Source organism: Piliocolobus tephrosceles, chromosome 17, assembly GCF_002776525.5.
Source record: "Piliocolobus tephrosceles isolate RC106 chromosome 17, ASM277652v3, whole genome shotgun sequence".
In the NCBI taxonomy this organism is placed as follows: Eukaryota; Metazoa; Chordata; class Mammalia; order Primates; family Cercopithecidae; genus Piliocolobus; species Piliocolobus tephrosceles.
The window spans coordinates 3,361,166-3,377,914 of NC_045450.1; positions in this window are offsets into that span (position 1 = coordinate 3,361,166).

The following is a 16,749-nucleotide window of genomic DNA, read 5'->3' on the forward strand; positions in this document are numbered from 1 at the left end:
TTCCTAGCTCATTGCTCAGCTTAGAGAAAACATTTGGCAGATTAGTGCATTCCTGATGCGGCAAATAGAACCAGGTAGCAATTTTTTTTTTTTTTTTGAAACAGGGTCTCACTCTATTACCCAGGCTAGAGTGCAGTGGCGTGATCACGGCTCACTATAGCTTCAATCTTCTGGGCTCAAGCAATCCTCCCGCCTCAGCCTCCCAAGCAGCTGGGACTACAGGAATGTACCACCATGCCTGGCTAATTTTTCTATTTTTTTGTAGAGACAGAGTCTCACTGTGTTGCCCAGTCTATCTTCAAACTCCTGGGCTCAAGTCATCCTCTCACCTTAGACTCCCAAAGTGCTGGGATTACAGGTGTACGCTCAGCAAGGTAGCATTCTTCCCAAAACATCAGTATCATCAAGTGACTACCAGTCACCTCAGGGCTGTGGACTGAGCTCTTCTGTCCTCCACAAGGAATCTCTTGTCCCTCCTAACTGCCAAGGGACATGTGCACACCTACAAGTCCTCTTTGGGGTCTTGCACACAATTGTTTCCTTTGCCTTTGGTTCCTGATGCTTCCCACTCCCTCCTGCCTCCTCTCTCTCACAATAGTTTCCTTCTCTCAAAGGCTTCCCTGAGGAGCCCTAGGCAGACTTCTGTTAAAATTGGGGTCCAGTCTCTCTGCTAAACCCCATACATCAGGGGTACTAAACTGGGAACCCCCCAGGGGATGTCGGACAATGTCCAAAGACACTTTTGGTTGTTATGACTGGGGGAGGGAGGGTTGTTGCTGGCCTCTAGTGGGTCCTACTGCACCTCCTGCAGTGCTGGGCCAGCCAGCCCCCACAGCAATGACCTGGCCCAAAAAAATCAGTATCACCAAGGCTGGAAAACTACCATGCACTACAAAAGCTCTTTCAAAACAAGAACATTGTTTTTCCATAACTTTAGCTTTGCCAATGCCCAGCCAAGAGAAACAGATGTTCAATATGTAAACAGTTGAGAATCCCCACTGTATCCAAGGGCCTATTTCTACCTGAATTCAGAGATCCTCGTGACAGTCTGTTGAATGCACAAGTGAGCTTCTGTCTCTTGGGCAGAGGCTTACTGAAGGCCCAGCGGCCTTCCTTATAGCTTTTATGGTCCTTTAGGTCCTTTAGGCCCTGATCCCATTCCCATCTGTTGTGTTAAATCATGAATTTAGCTTCTGTATCCGACCTGCCCCATACCTGGCTCCATCCTGATACCTCTCCCTGGTCAAGGCCTCTTTCTTCCTTATTGTGTTTCCACCTCACCCTACTGAAACCAGGCTGATTTCACTGTTGTCCCTTAACCTCCAAGTCATAGTCACATCTGTATTAGGTACCTGTTGGTGTGGTAACAGATGACCACAAACTTAATGCTTTAAAACAACACAAACTGGGGCCTGGCATAGTGGCTGACACCTGTAATCCCAGCACTTTCGGAGGCCACAGTTGTCAGAAGTTCACCTGAGGTCAGAAGTTCAAGATCAGCCTAGCCAATATGGTGAAACTCTTTCTCTACTAAAAATACAAAAATTAACCAGGTGTGGTGGTACATGCCTATAATCCCAGCTACTCGGGAGGCTGAGGCAGGAGAATCACTTGAACATGGGAGGCAGAGGCTGCAGTGGGCCGAGATTGTGCCACTGCACTGCAGCCTGGGCAAACACAGTGAAACTCGGACTCAAAAAAAAAAAAAAAAAAAGAAAAGAAAAAAATACAAAACAAAAAAACTCCCACAACCTTATCGTTCTAGAAGTCACAAATCCAAAATTAATTTCACTCAGCTAAAATCAAGCTGTCGGCAAGGCTGGTTCCTCTGGAGGCTCTGAGGTGTGAATCTCTTGCCTTGACTTTTTCAGCTTGTAGCAGCCACCCACATCCTTTGGCCTCCACCTTCAAAATGCATCACTCCAATCTGATTCCACCGCCTTCTCCTCTATGACCTTCCTGCTTCCCTTGTATAAGGACCGTTATGATGTCGGGCCCACCGGGATAATCCAGAATAATCTCCCCATCTCAAGATCCTTCCCCTTTTGCTATATAAGGTAAACTTCATGGATTCCAGGGATTAGGATGTGGAAATATTTGGGGTGCCATGACTCAACCCACCACACATACCCATCTTGAATCAAGTTAGTCAAAGAGCATCTGTCCTAAAAGAGAAGGAACATAGACTTCTACTTAATTATAAGGGTTGGGGCCAGGCGCAGTGACTGACACCTGTAATCCCAGGACTTTGGGAGGCCGAGGGAGGTAGATCACTTGAGGCCAGGAGTTCAAGACCAGCCTGGCCAACATGGTGAAATCCCGTCTCTACCAAAAAAAAAAAAAATTAGCCAGCTGTGGTGGTGCGTGCGCCTGTAGTCCCAGCTACTCAGGAGGCTGAGGGATGAGAATCTCTTGAACCCAGGAGGCAAGGTTGAAGGGAGGTAGAGGTTGCAGTGAGCTGAGATCGCACCACTGCACTCCAGCCTGGGCAACAGAGCATCTCCAAGCATAGCTTTCCTTTGATAGAAGGCTCAACTCCAGGCCGGGAGGACCAGGAAAGCTCCAATGGCAAGAAGAACCCAAGGTCCTGTATTCAGATGTAAGTTTCCCCTCAGTCCCCACACCCATGCATGGTCTGCCAGAGGACCTCAACTGCTCCAGTAGATTGTGATTCTCTGTATCCACTGGTCTGTCTCTACAAATTTTGGGGTGGCTGTTTGCCCTGGGACCTCACTTCTCTTACAGAAGAATTGTTGGGTTTTTCAGGTTTTTCAGCTTTTTATTTGTCATTAGAATGGAGTGACAACTTTCAAGCTCCTTATATTTGCAGCCAGAAACTGGAAGTCACAAGAGTGAAACTCCTGTCTCAAAAAAAAGAAAACAGCCGTGAGTCAGTGACTCCCTGACCTCACTGGCTAGATGAATTTCTCTTAAACCTTCTCAAAGCAAAACATGACTACTTGGCTGCAGTTGTCCTCTCAATGCAGACTGCAATGATACCCTCTCAGTGCAGATCCCTGCCTTCCCGCCTCAACACTGCACCCGGGAGCCCCTCTTCCGAGGGTCAATGCCCAGTAGGTTTGAGGGCAAGCGCCCGCCAGGGTGAACCCACCTCCTCCTCTGGGCCTGGGACATGCTGGGAAGGAGGGAACAGGGTCCCCCAGGGAGTCACATGCCCCTATCCCCAGGGTCACCCAGGACAACAGGCAGGAATGGACAGGTAAGGACACTGCTGTGGAGAGAGCCCTGGGGCAGGATGGTCCAGGTAGGCTTTTCCGGAAATCTCCACGGGAGGGTAGAACACGCCTACGATGAGGGGCGGGGCCTCGACAGGAAGTACCCAAAAGATTCCCCTCTGATTGGGCTGCTTGGCGCCCAGCCCGAGGACTCCTCACCTTCCATTGCCTGGCACCATCTATCAGGGTGAAGAGGAGGCTGGGCAGCCACGGAGCCCTCTGGGAATTGTAGTTTCCGGGGCTCCGCCTGCTACTCCGCTCGGGAGACAACGCACTGTTGCTTGCCTGAGACTGCTGAACCTCAAAGGGTGTCCTGGGGTTCATTCATTAAGCTCGTTCACGCATATGACAAATATTTATTGACTGTCCATGACACGCCAGGCACCAAGAGGGGGTGGAGGCAGTATGGTGAACCCAGACAATGCTCATGGTCTCTTAGAAAGCCCAGTCTCCAGGCCAGGGGCTGTGGCTCACGCCTGTAATCCCAGTACTTTGGCAGGCCGAGGCGAGCGGATCAGCTGAGGTCAAGAGTTCAAGACCAGCCTGGCCAACATGGTGAAACCTCGTCTCTAGTAAAAATACCAAAAAAAAAAAAAAAAAAAAAGCTAGTCGTGATGACGTGCGCCTGTAGTCCCAGCTACTCGGGGAGGCTGAGGCAGAAGAATTGCTTGAACCCAGGAGGCGGAAGTTGCAGTGAGCCAAGATCACACTACTGCACTCCAGCCTGGGTGACAGAGGGAGACTCCAACTCAGAAAAACAAAAAACAAAAAACAAACCCAGTCTCCAGCAGGGAACAGACCTGAATCAAATAATTACACAAAGGCAAAACTGCAACCACACAGCTCCTGAAAGAAATGTTAAAACAGAAATGGCGCAGTAACAAGTGACTGGGGAAGGATCCAATTCATAAAGATAGGAAGGTTTTTGTTTTGTTTCGTTTTGTTTTTGAGACGGAGTTTCGCTTTTGTTGCCCAGGCTGGAGTGCAATGGTGCGATCTCGGCTCGCCGCAACCTCCGCCTCCCGGGTTCAAGCACTTCTCCTGCCTCAGCCTCCCGAGTAGCTGGGATTACACACGCCCAGCCAATTTTGTATTTTTAGTAGAGACGGGGTTTCTCCATGTTGGTCAGGCTGGTCCCAAACTCCCGACCTCAGGTGATCCGCCCACCTCGGCCTCCCGAAATGCTGGGATTACAGGCGTGAGCCACTGCACCCAGCCAAAGATAAGGTCTTTATACCACCCCCAAGCATTCTCTTGCCAGCGCGATCACTTGATGACGACAGCAGTTCCTCACAGAGATATTCCTGACAGCATCTGCTTTGACTAGCATATTTGAGACAGACTCTATGATTATCTTCTTGGCATTTGAGGAGAATGAGATTCAATAATGTTTCTGGAGTTTGTACAGCTCATAGGAAGTTGAGAGATGTAACAACATACACCTCCAGTGCACCTTCCATCCTATCTCCTACTGTCTGCCCAGCATACCCTACAAGCCGGTCCTATTTTCTGATGTGTGAAATGTGATGATAATGGTGAAATAACCCATGAAAAGTGCTTAGTATAGAAGGGCTGGCATGGGACCCGCACTTGAATGGTGTTAGCCATTTTTATAACTATTCTAATTACCTGATTCTTTTTTTTTTTTTTTTTTTTTTTTTGAGGAGTCTCGATCTGTTGCCCAGGCTGGAGTGCAGTGGCACGATCTCGGCTCACTACAAGCTCCGCCTTCTGGGTTCATGCCATTCTCCTGCCTCAGCCTCCCGAGTAGCTGGGACTACAGGTGCCCACCACCCCACCTGGCTAATTTTTTTTTGTATTTTTAGTAGAGACGGGGTTTCGCCATGTTCGCCAGGATGGTCTCGATCTCCTGACCTCGTGATCCCACCCGCCTCGGCCTCCCAAAGTGCTGGGATTACATGCGTGAGCCACCACACCCGGTACCTCTCTGATTCTCTACTCTGATTTAACTATTATTTTTAAGCCAAGCATCCATCCTCTCGTTTGTTTTTGTTTTTTTGAAGTAGGGTCTGACTCTGTACTCTGCCCAGGCTGGAGTACAGTGGTACAATCATGGTTCACTGTAGCCCTGAACTCCTGGACTCAAGTGATCCTTCTGCCTGAGCCTATCGAAGTAGCTGGGTCTACAGGTATGTGCCACCACACTTGGCTTATAATTATTTTTTATTTTATTGTTTTCCAGAGACAGGGTCTCACTATGTTGCCCAGGCTGGTGTTGAACTCCTGGTCTCAAATAATCCTTCCACCTCAGCCTCCCAAAGTGCTGGGATTACAGGCATGAGCCACTGTGTCTGGTCACCTCTGATATTCTTGTGATAGTATGCTAAATATTCCTTGCAGAGTCCTACTCTTCCTTCACACTTAATCCTTGAGATTTTGGTAGAACTGATCCCAACTCCAGGACAGCACATGAGAATCCAACCTGAACAGTCTAGTTCATCTTCCTGGCCACAGTGTGTACAACACTTAAGATGTACAACATGATGTTCTGATATACATACACATAATGAAATGATTAATATAGTCAAGCAAATTAACATATCCATCTCCTCACAGTTACCTTAAATATTTTTCCTGTAGTAAGAATACGTGAAATCTACTCTTATCAAATTTCCAGTACTATAACATTAAGTATAATCATCATACTGTACATCAGCTCTCTAGACTTAGTCATCCTATATAAATTGCAACTTTAAACCCTCTCACCTACATTTCCCCATTTCCTCCCCCGCACCTGCCCCCAACACCATTCTACTCTGTTTTTTGTCATTTTTTTTGGCGGGGACGGAGTCTTGCTCTGTTGCCCAGGCTGGAGTGCAGTGGTGCAATCTCAGTTCACTGCAGCCTCCACCTCCCAGGTTCAAGCAATTCTCCTGCCTCAGCCTCCCAAGTAGCTGGGATTACAGGCATGCACCACCATGCCCAGCTAACTTTTGTATTTTTAGTAGAGATGGGGTTTCACCATGTTGCCCAGGCTGGTCTCGAACTCCTGACCTTGGGTGATGCACTCACCTCGACCTCCCAAAGTGCTGGGATTACAGGCGTGGGCCACCGTGCACGCCCTACTCTGTTTTCATGTATTTGACTTTTTTAGATTTTGTATATAAGTGGGATCATGAAATATTTTTTCTATGTCTAGCTTACTTCACTTAGCACAATGTCCAACAGGTTCATTCATGTTGTTGAAAATGGTAGAATCTTTTTCTTTTCTTTTCTTTTCTTTTTTTTTTTTTTTGAGACAGAGTCTTGTTCTGTCACCCAGGCTGGAGTGTAGTGGTGCAATCATAGCTCACTGCAGTCCTGACCTCCTGGAATCAAGTCGTCCTCCCGTCTCAGCCTCCCAAGTAGCTAGGACTACAGGTGTGTGCCACCACACGTGGCTTATTTTATAAAACAATTTTTTTTGTACACACGGGGTCTCACTATGTTACCCAGGCTGGTCTCAAACACGTGGGCTCAAGCAATCCACCCACCTTGGCCTCCCAAAGTGCTCGGATTACAGGGGTAAGCCACTGCACCTGGCACATAGATTTCCTTTTTAAGGCTGAATAATGTTCCGCTGTGTGTGCATGTGTGTGTGTGTGTGTGTGTGTGTGTGTTTGTGTGTATATATATCCATTTATCCACCAGTAGACACTTAGGTTGCTTTCAAGTCTTGGCTACTGTGAATAATGTACCTTAGGTATATACAGTATCCTCATAAATATTGCAGTTTTGATTCTAGACTCCTACAATAAAGTGAATGTCCCAATAAAATGAGTCACACAAATGTTTTGATTTCCTGGTGAATATAAAACCTCTATTTACACTATACTGTAGTCTATTAAGTGTGGAAAAATATTACATCAGATAAAGCTAATGCTGATAAGGATGGTGGCTGCAGAGGGTTGGGGTGGCAGTGACAATTTCTTAAAATAAGATAACAATGAAGTTTGCCAAATCAGTTGACTCTTCCTTTCACAGAAGATTTCTTCATAGCATGTTATACAGGGTGATAGCATTTTGGCCATAGTAGAACTTTCAAAATCTTCTCAAATCCTGCTGCTGCTTCATTAACTAAGTTTATGTAATATTTGAAATCCTGCTGTCATTTCAACAACATTCACAGCATCTTTACCAAGGTAGATTCCATCTCAAAAAAACACTTTTGGGCTGGGCAAGTGGCTCATGTGTGTAATCCCAGCAATTTGGGAGACCAAGGTGGGAGGACTGCTCTGTGAGCCCAGGAGTTAACACAGGGAACACCCCATTTCTACAAAAAAAGTTTAAAATTACCTGGGCATGGTGGTGCACACCTGTAGTCCCAGCTACTTGGGAGCCTGAGGTGGGAGGCTCACTTGAGCCTGGGAGGCTGAGGCTGCAGTGAGTCGTGATTGTGCCACTTGTACTTCAGCCAGAGTGACAGAGCAAGACCCTGTCTCGGAAACAAAATGATTGGGTGCCATGGCTTATACCTGTCATTCCAGCACTTTGGGAGGCTGAGGCACCCAGATCACTTGAGGTCAGGAGTTCCAGAAAAGCCTGGCCAACATGGCGAAACCCATCTCCACAAAAACAGAAAAATTAGCTGGGTGTGGTGGCATGCTCCTGTACTCCCAGCTACTCAGGACACTGAGGCAGGAGAATCACTTGAACCCAGGAGATGGAGGTTGCAGTGAGCTGAGATCACGCCACTGCACTCCAGCCTGGGCAACACAGTAAGACTGTCTCAAAAAACAAAAACAAAAGCAAAAGCAAAACAAAACACTTTTGGCTGGGAACAGTATCTCATACCTGTAATCCCGGCACTTTGGGAGGCTGAGGCGGGAGGATCACTTGAGCCCAGGAGTTCAAGACCAGCTTGGGCAACATATCAAGACCCCATCGCTACAGAAAAAAAATTTTTTTTGAGACAGTCTTGCTCTGTTGCCAGGCTGGAGTGCAGTGGCAATATCTTGGCTCACAGCAGTCTCCACCTCCCGGGCTCAAGCAATTATCCTGCCTCAGCCTCCAGAGTAGCTGGGACTACAGGCTCGTGCCACCACGCCTGGCTAATTTTTTGTAGTTTTAGTAAAGACAGGGTTTCACCGTGTTAGCCAGGATGGTCTTGATCTCCTAACCTCGTGATCTGCCTGCCTTAGCCTCCCAAAGTGCTGGTATTACAGGTGTGAGCCACCGTACCCAGCCTACAGAAAAATTTTAAAAATTGGGCAGGTGTGGTGGCACATATTGTAGTCTCAGCTACTTGGGACGCCAAGGCAGGAGGATTACTTGAGCCCAGGAGCTAAGCTGCAATGAATTATGATCGTACCACTGCAGTCTAGTCTGGGGGGGAGTGACAGCCCATCTCAAAAAAAAGAAAATAAAGAGAAAGATGAAATTACTCTTTGATCCATGGGCTGCAGAATAAATGTTGTGTCAGCAGGCATGAAAACATTAACTTCCTTGTATATCTCCATCAGAGCTCTTGGTTGTCCAGGTGCATTGTAATAAACTGTAATATTTGGAAAGGAATCCTTTTTTTTTTTTTCTGAGCAGTAGGTCTCAACAGTGGGCTTAAAATATTCAGAAGACCATGCTGTAAACAAATAGGTTGTCATCCAGTCTTTGTTGTTCAATTGATAGAGCACAGGCAGAATAAACATAATTCTTAAGGTCCTCAGGATTTTCAGAATGGTAAATGAGAACTGGCTTCACCAACTACATTCGTCCCTAACAAGAAAACCAGCCCTTTAAAGCTTTGAAGCCAGACATTGACTTCTCCTCTCTAGCTATGAACGTCTTAGATGGCATCTTTCCCCAGTAGCAGGCTGTTTTGTCTACATTGAAAATCTATTCTTATTGTAGCCACTTTCATCAATGATCTTAGCGAGATCTTCTGGATAGCATGCTACAGTTTCTCCATTAGCACGTGAAGCTTCACCTTGCACTTTTATGTTACGGAGATGGCTTTTCTCCTTGAACCTCATTTTGGCCATAGTAGAACTTTCAAAATCTTCTCAAATCCTGCTGCTGCTTCATTAACTAAGTTTATGTAATATTCGAAATCCTGCTGTCATTTCAACAACATTAACAGCATCTTTACCAAGAGTAGATTCCATCTCAAAAAAACACTTTTGGGCTGGGCAAGTGGCTCATGTCTGTAATCCCAGCAATTATGAACCAACCTTTGTTAGTTTCCAACATTTCTTCTGCACTTCCTCACATCTCTCAGCTTTCACAGAACTGAAGAGAGTTTGGGCCTTGATCTGGATTAGGCTTTAGTTTAAGGGAATGTTGTAGCTGGTTTGATCTTCTATCCACACCACTCAAACTTTCCTCATATCAGCAAAAAGACTGTTTCACTTTTTTATCATTCATGTGTTCACTGGAGTAGCAATTTAAATTTCCTTCAAGAACTTTTCCTTTGAATTCACAATTTGGTTAAACATTTGGCACAGGAAACCTAGCTTTTGGCCTGTCTCAGGTTTTGACATGCCTCTCTCACTAAGCTTAATCATTTCTACCTTTTGATTTAAAGTGAGAGATGGGCTGAATGGTGGCTCATGCCTGTAATCTGAGCACTTTGGGAGGCTGGGGTGGGCGGATCATGAGGTCAAGAGTTGGAGACCAACCTGGCCAACATGATGAAACCCTATCTCTACCAAAAATACAAAAAATGAGCCAGGCGTGGTGGTGCACACCTGTAGTCCTGGCTACTCAGGAGGCTAAGGCAGGAGAATCACTTGAACCCAGGAGGTGGAGGATGCAGTGAGCAGAGATCACGCCACTGCGCTCCATCCTGGGCGACAGAGCAAGACTCCATCTCCAAAAATAAATAAAGTGAGAGATGTGTGACTCTTCCTTTCACTTGAACACTCAGAGGTCATCATAGAGTTATTAAGTGGTCTAATGTCAATATTTTTGTGTCTCAGGGAAAAGGAAGGCCCAAGGAGAGGAAGAGAGATGGGAGTATGGCTGGTCAGTGGAACAGTACTGAAAGTTCCATGCAGGCCGGGTGTGGTGACTCACGCTTGTAATCCCAGCACTTTGGGAGGCTGAGGTGGGCAGATCATGAGGTCAGGAGTTCAAGACCAGCCTGGACAGTATGACAAAACCCTGTCTCTACTGAAAATACAAAAATTAGCCGGGCATGGTGGCATGCACCTATAGTCCCAGCTACTCGGGAGGCTGAGGCAGGAGAATCGCTTGAACCCAGGAGGCAGAGGTTGCAGTGAACTGAGATCCTACCACTGCACTGCAGCTAGGTTGACAGAGTGAGACTCTGTCTAAAAAAAAAACAAAAACAAAAAAAAAGAAAGAAAGTTCCGTGGAGTATTTTCTGTTCCTGCTAGTATTTTCTGGCCTCCAGCTCCATTGATATTCCTGCAAAAGACATGATCTCATTCTTTTTTATGGCTGCATAGTATTTCATGGTGTATATGTATGTTTTCTTTATCTACTCTGTCACTGATGGGCCTTTAAGTTGATTCCATATCTTTGTTACTGTGAATGGTGCTGCTGTAAACATTCATGTGCATGTGTCTTTACAGGAGAATGATTTATATTTCTCTGGGTATATACCCAGTAGTGGAATTGTTGGATCAAACTTAGTTCTATTTTTAGCTCTCTGAGGACTCGCCATATTGCTCTTCACAATGGTTGGGCTAAATTTATACTCCCACTAACAGTTCCCTTTTCTCTGCAATCTTGCCAGCATATTTTTTGACTTTTTAATAATAGACATTCTCCCTGGTGTGAGATGGTATCTCATTATGGTTTTTATTTGCATTTCTTTAATGATTAGTGATATTGAGCTTTTTTTCTTATGATTGTTTGTTGCATGTATGTCTTCTTTTGAAAATCGTTCATGTCTTTTGCCTACTTTTTAACGGGGTTGTTTTTCTCTTGAAAATTTGTTTACATTCCTTATAGATGCTGGATATTAGACCTTTGTCCGATGCATATTTGTAAATATTTTCTTCCATTCTGGAGGTTGTCCATTTCCTCTGTTGATAGTTTCTTCTGCTGTGCAGAGGAAGCTCTTTAGTTCAATTAGGTCCCATGTCTCAATTTTTGCTTTTGTTGCAATTGCTTTTGGAGTCTTTGTCATGAAATATTTTCTGATCTTATGTCCAAGATGGTATTGCCTAGGTTGTCTTCTAGGGTTTTTATAGCTTTGGAGTTTACATTTAAGTCTTTAATCCATCTTGAGTTGATTTTTGTATATGATGTGAGGAAGGGGTCTAGTTTCAATCTTCTGCATATGGCTAGCCAATTATCCCAGCACCATTTATTGAATAGGGATTTTTTCCCACTCATTGCTTGTTTTTGTCAGCTTTGTTGAAATTCAGCTGATCTTAGGAGTGTGGCCTTATTTCTGCTCCATTGGCCTATGTGCCTGTTTTTGTACCAGTACCATGCTGTTTTGGTTACTGTAGCCCTGTAGCACAGTTTGAAGTCAGGTAATGTGATGCTTCCAGTTTTGTTCTTTTTGCTAGGATTGCCTTGGCTATTCAGGCTCTTTTTGGTTCCATGTGAATTTTTTTTTTTTTTTTTTTGGAGCCAGAGTCTTGCTCTGTTGCCCAGGCTGGAGTGCAGTGGTGCCATCTCAGCTCACTGCAAGCTCCGCCTCCTGGGTTCACGCTATTCTCCTGCCTCGGCCTCCCGAGGAGCTGGAACTACAGGTGCTTGCCACCACGCCCGACTAATTTTTTTGTATTTTTAGTAGAGATGGGGTTTCACCGTGTTAGCCAGGATGGTCTTGATCTCCTGATCTCATGATCTGCCCATCTCAGCCTCTCAAAGTGCTAGAATTACAGGTGTGAGCCACTGCACCGGGCTGGTTCCATGTGAATTTTAAAATAGCTTTTTATAATTCTGTGAAGAATGTCATTGGTAGTTTGATAGGAATAGCATTGAATCTACAAATTGCTTTGGGCAATATGTCCATTTTAAGGATATTTATTCTTGCTATCCATGAGCATGGGATGTTTTTCCATTTGTGTCATCTCTGATTTCTTTCAGCTGTGTGTTGTAATTCTCATTGTAGGGATCTTTCACCTCCCTAGTTAGCTGTATTTCTAAGTATTTTATTCTTTTTTTCTTTTTTTTTTTTAGATAGACTCTTGCTGGGATTACAGGCATGAGCCACCAAGCCCAGCTCGGTATTTTATTCTTTTTGTGGCAATTGTGAATGGGATTGCCTTCCTGATTTGACTCTCGGCTTGGCTGTTGTAGGTACATAAGAACGCTAGTAATTTTTGTACATTGACTTTGTATCCTGAAACTTAGCTGAAGTTGTTTATCAGCTGAAGGAACTTTTAGGCTGAGACAATGGGGTTTTCCAGATAGAAACATGTCATCTGCAAACAGGGATAGTCTGACTTCTTTTCTTCCTATTTGGATGCCTTTTATTTCTTTCTCTTGCCTCATTAATCTGGCCAGGACTTCCAATACTATGTTGAATAAAAGTGGTGAGAGAGGGCATTATTGACTTGTGCCAGTTTTCAAAGGGAATGCATCCTGCTTTTCCTCATTCAATATGTTGGTTATTTTATGTTTTCTTTAGAAAAATGTCCATTCAAGTTCATTGCCCATTTTTGAATTGGGTTATTTGGTTAATTTGTTATTGAGTTGTGTGATTTCCTCATATATTTGATAACTTTATCAGATATATTATTTGCAGGTATTTTCTTTTAATCCATAGTCTACCGTTTCATTTTGTTGACTGCCTTCTTTGCTTTGCAGCAGTTTTATAGCTTGATGTATTCCTACTTGTTTCTTGTGTCTTGCTTTGTTTGTTTGTTTTTTTGCCTGAGCTTTTGGTGTGATATTCAAAAAATCATTGTTGGCTGAATGCAGTGGCTCACATTTGCAATCCCAGCACTTTGGGAGGCTGAGGCGGGCAGATCACCTGAGGTCAGGAGCTCGAGAGCAGCCTGGCCTACACGGCGAAACCCCATCTCTACTAAAAGTACAAAAATTAGCCGGGTATGGTGGCACACACCTGTAATTCCAGCTACTTGGTAGGCTGAGGCAGGAGAATTGTTTGAGCCCAGGAGGTACAGGTTGCAGTTAGCCGAGATGGCACCACTGCACTCCAGGCTGGGTAAGACAGAGCAAGACTGTTTCAAAAACAAAACAAAACAAACAAACAAACAAACAAAACAAAAAATAAAAAATAAGGAAAGATTTACTACTGACATTTCATTAACTATTTTGTTAGTCTTATAGTCCTTCTGTCCCTCTTTTTTCTCTGTCTTCTTTTGTATTTCACTGTTTTTTGTTTTGTTTTGTTTTGTTTTTTGAGACGGAGTCTCGCTCTGTCACCCAGGCTGGAGGGCAGTGGCACGATCTCAGCTCACTGCAACCTTCGCCTCCTGGGTTCAAGCAATTCTCCTGCCTCAGCCTACCAAGTAGCTGGGATTACAAGTGTGCACCACCACACCCGGCTAATTTTTGTATTTTTAGTAGAGATGGGGTTTTGCCATGTTGGACAGGCTGGTCTCGAATTCCTGGCCTCAAGCAATCTGCCCGCCCCAGCCTCCCAAAGTGCTGGGATTACAGGCGTGAGCCACTGCACCTGGCCATATTTCATTGCTTTTGTATTTACGTTTTCATTCTTTTCTCTTTTTCTTTAATTCTATAGGCATTTTCTTTGTAGTTACCAAGTGTTTACATAAAATCTCTTGTAACAGTCTACTTTAAGCTGATAACTTCCCTTGCACGTCAGAACTTTGCTTTTCTCTTTCCTCCTCTGGCTTATATGCTATTGATACCACAATTAACACCTATTTATATTGTACCAATTAACATAATATAGTTGTTTTACTACTTTTGTCTTTTAAGTTTTATAAGAAAACTAAAATTGATTTACCCACTACTATTATAGTAATACAATATTGGTTTTGACTATATATTTACCTTTGTCAATGAGTTTCATACTTTGTGTGCTCATGTTGCTGTTTTCCATACTTTTGTTTTAACCTTAAGAACTCTGTTTAGCATTTCTTGTAAGGTTTTTGTTTGAGAAAGTCTTTATTTCCCTCTCATTTTTGAAGGATGGGTTTGTTGGATATAGCATTCTTGACTGGAATTTTTTTCTTTCAGCACTTTGTATCTATCGTCCCACTTCATTCTGGCCCACAAGGTTTATGCTGGAAACTCTGTTGATAGTTTTATTAGGGGTCCCTTGTACACAGAATTTGCTTTTCCCTTGGTTGCTTTCAAAATTCTGTTTCCGACTTCTGACAATTCAATTGTAATGTATGTCAGTGTGGGTCTCTTTGGATTCATCTTATTGTTGTTGTTGTTGTTGTTGTTTTTGAGACAGAGTCTCGCTCTGTCGACCAGGCTGCAGTGCAGTGGCACGATCTAGGCTCACTGCAACCTCCACCTCCCAGGTTCAAGCCATTCTCCTGCCTCAGCCTCCTGAGTAGCTGGGATTACAGGCACATGCCACCATGCCTGCCTAATTTTTGTATTTTTAGTAGAGACGGGGGTTTCACCATGTTGGCCAGGCTGGTCTCGAACTCATGACCTCAAGTGATCCACCTGCCTCAGCCTCCCAAAGTGCTGGGATTACAGGCATGAGCCACCGCACTTGGCTGGATTCAACTTATTTCATGTTCATTGAGCTTCTTGGGTCTCGACTTCTATTTCATTCCCTAATTTTGGAAGGTTTTCAGCCATTATTTGTTAGAACATGCTTTCTGTCCGTTTTGCTCTCTCTCTTTGCCTTCTGAAAATCCAATAATGCATATATTAGTCTACTCGATGGTGTCCCTTAAGTCCCCTAAGCTATTCTCTTTTTCTCATTTCTTGCCCCTCTGATTGGATGATTTCCAATGACTGGTCTTCAAATTCACTGACCCTTTCTTCTGCTTGATCTAGTCTGTGGGTGAAACCCTCTAGATAATCTTTCAGATGAGTTATTACATACTTTAGATCTACAATTCTGTTTGGTATGTTTTTATATTTTCTCTTTTTTCTGAGACAGGGTCTCACTTGGTCACCCAGGCTGGAGTGCAGTGGTATGATAACAGCTCACTGCAGCCTTGACATCCCAGGTTCAAGTCATCCTCCCACCTCAGGCTCTAGAGGAGCTGGAACCACAGGTGTATGCCACCATACCTGGCTAATTTTTAATTTTTTGTAGAGATGGGGTCTTACTATGTAACCCAGGCTGGTCTTGAACTCCTAAGCTTAAGCAATCCTCCCACCTTGGCCTCCCAAAGTGCTGGGATGACAGTGTGAGCCACCATGCCAACCCTGTTTTTGTATTTTCTCTTTGTTGAAAGTCTCGGTTTGTTCATACATTACACTCCTGACATCAGTGAGCATATTTATTATTATCTTTAATTCTCTTGTTTTGTTTTTTGTTTTTTGTTTTTTTTTTTTTGAGAGGAAGTTTTGCTCTGTTGCCCAGGCTGGAGTGCAATGACACGATCTCAGTTCACTGCAACCTCCGCCTCCCAGGTTCAAGCAATTCTCCTGTCTCAGCCTTCTGAGTAGCTGGGATTACAGGTGCCCGCCACCATGCCTGGCTGATTTTTGTATTTTTAGTAGAGATGAGGTTTCACCATGTTGGCCAGGCTAGTCTCGAACATCTAACCTCAGGTGATCCACCCGCCTCGGCCTCCCAAAGTGCTAGGATTACAGGCATGAGCCACTGCACCAGGACTATTTTTAATTCTCTAATAGGTAAAATCACGAATCTGCATTTCATTGGAATTGGTTTCTGGAGATTTATCTTATTATTTTGTTTGAAACATATTTTCTATTTCTTGATTTTTTTGTTGACTGTGTTGATTTTCATGCATTAGATAAGACAACTCTCTTTCCAAGTCTTAGTATCTGATTTTTTGTAGGAGATGAACCTCACCAATCAACCCAACCAGAGATTCTAGGTGCCTCTCAAACTTCTGTGCTTGTACAAACTGCTGTGTTTGTTCTTAGTAGCTGCAAGAGATTGGGGTGCACCAAATGCCATCAGTGCCCCAAGACTAGTGATATTGAGGACAGTTCCTGAAATTTAGCTAGAAAAGTTGGGGTGTTATATGTTTTCCAATTCCTTCTACCCTCAAGGAGAAGCTGGGAACTGGTGTTGATCTCCCACTTGCTCTGTACTAAGCTGGGGAGACATGTGGCAAATGCATGCATTCTCATTCAGACCGCATACTCTTTCAACCCATTGCCTAACGTGTTGTTACCCCCAGGGGCCTAGTGAATAGTAGCTCCTATCTGCTGTCAGGGACAGATGGATTGTTCAGAGGCTTGGCTCCATCTCTCGAGTGAGCCTGCAAAAGGAATTTCAGAAAGCGACTGCATGTCTATTCAGTCTCCCAGAGGACTACTTATTGTCTGCCTAGTCAGTGCCCAGATATAGGCTAGAAGATACAGGCTAGAGGCTTGACTCATGGACAGCGGCTGGGAAAGTTGGGACGTTAGGTGTGCAGTCAAACTTCTTCCTGGGGGTAAACTGGGAGCTGGGTGTTTTTTTTTTGTCTGCTCACTTTGTACTCAGGGGAAA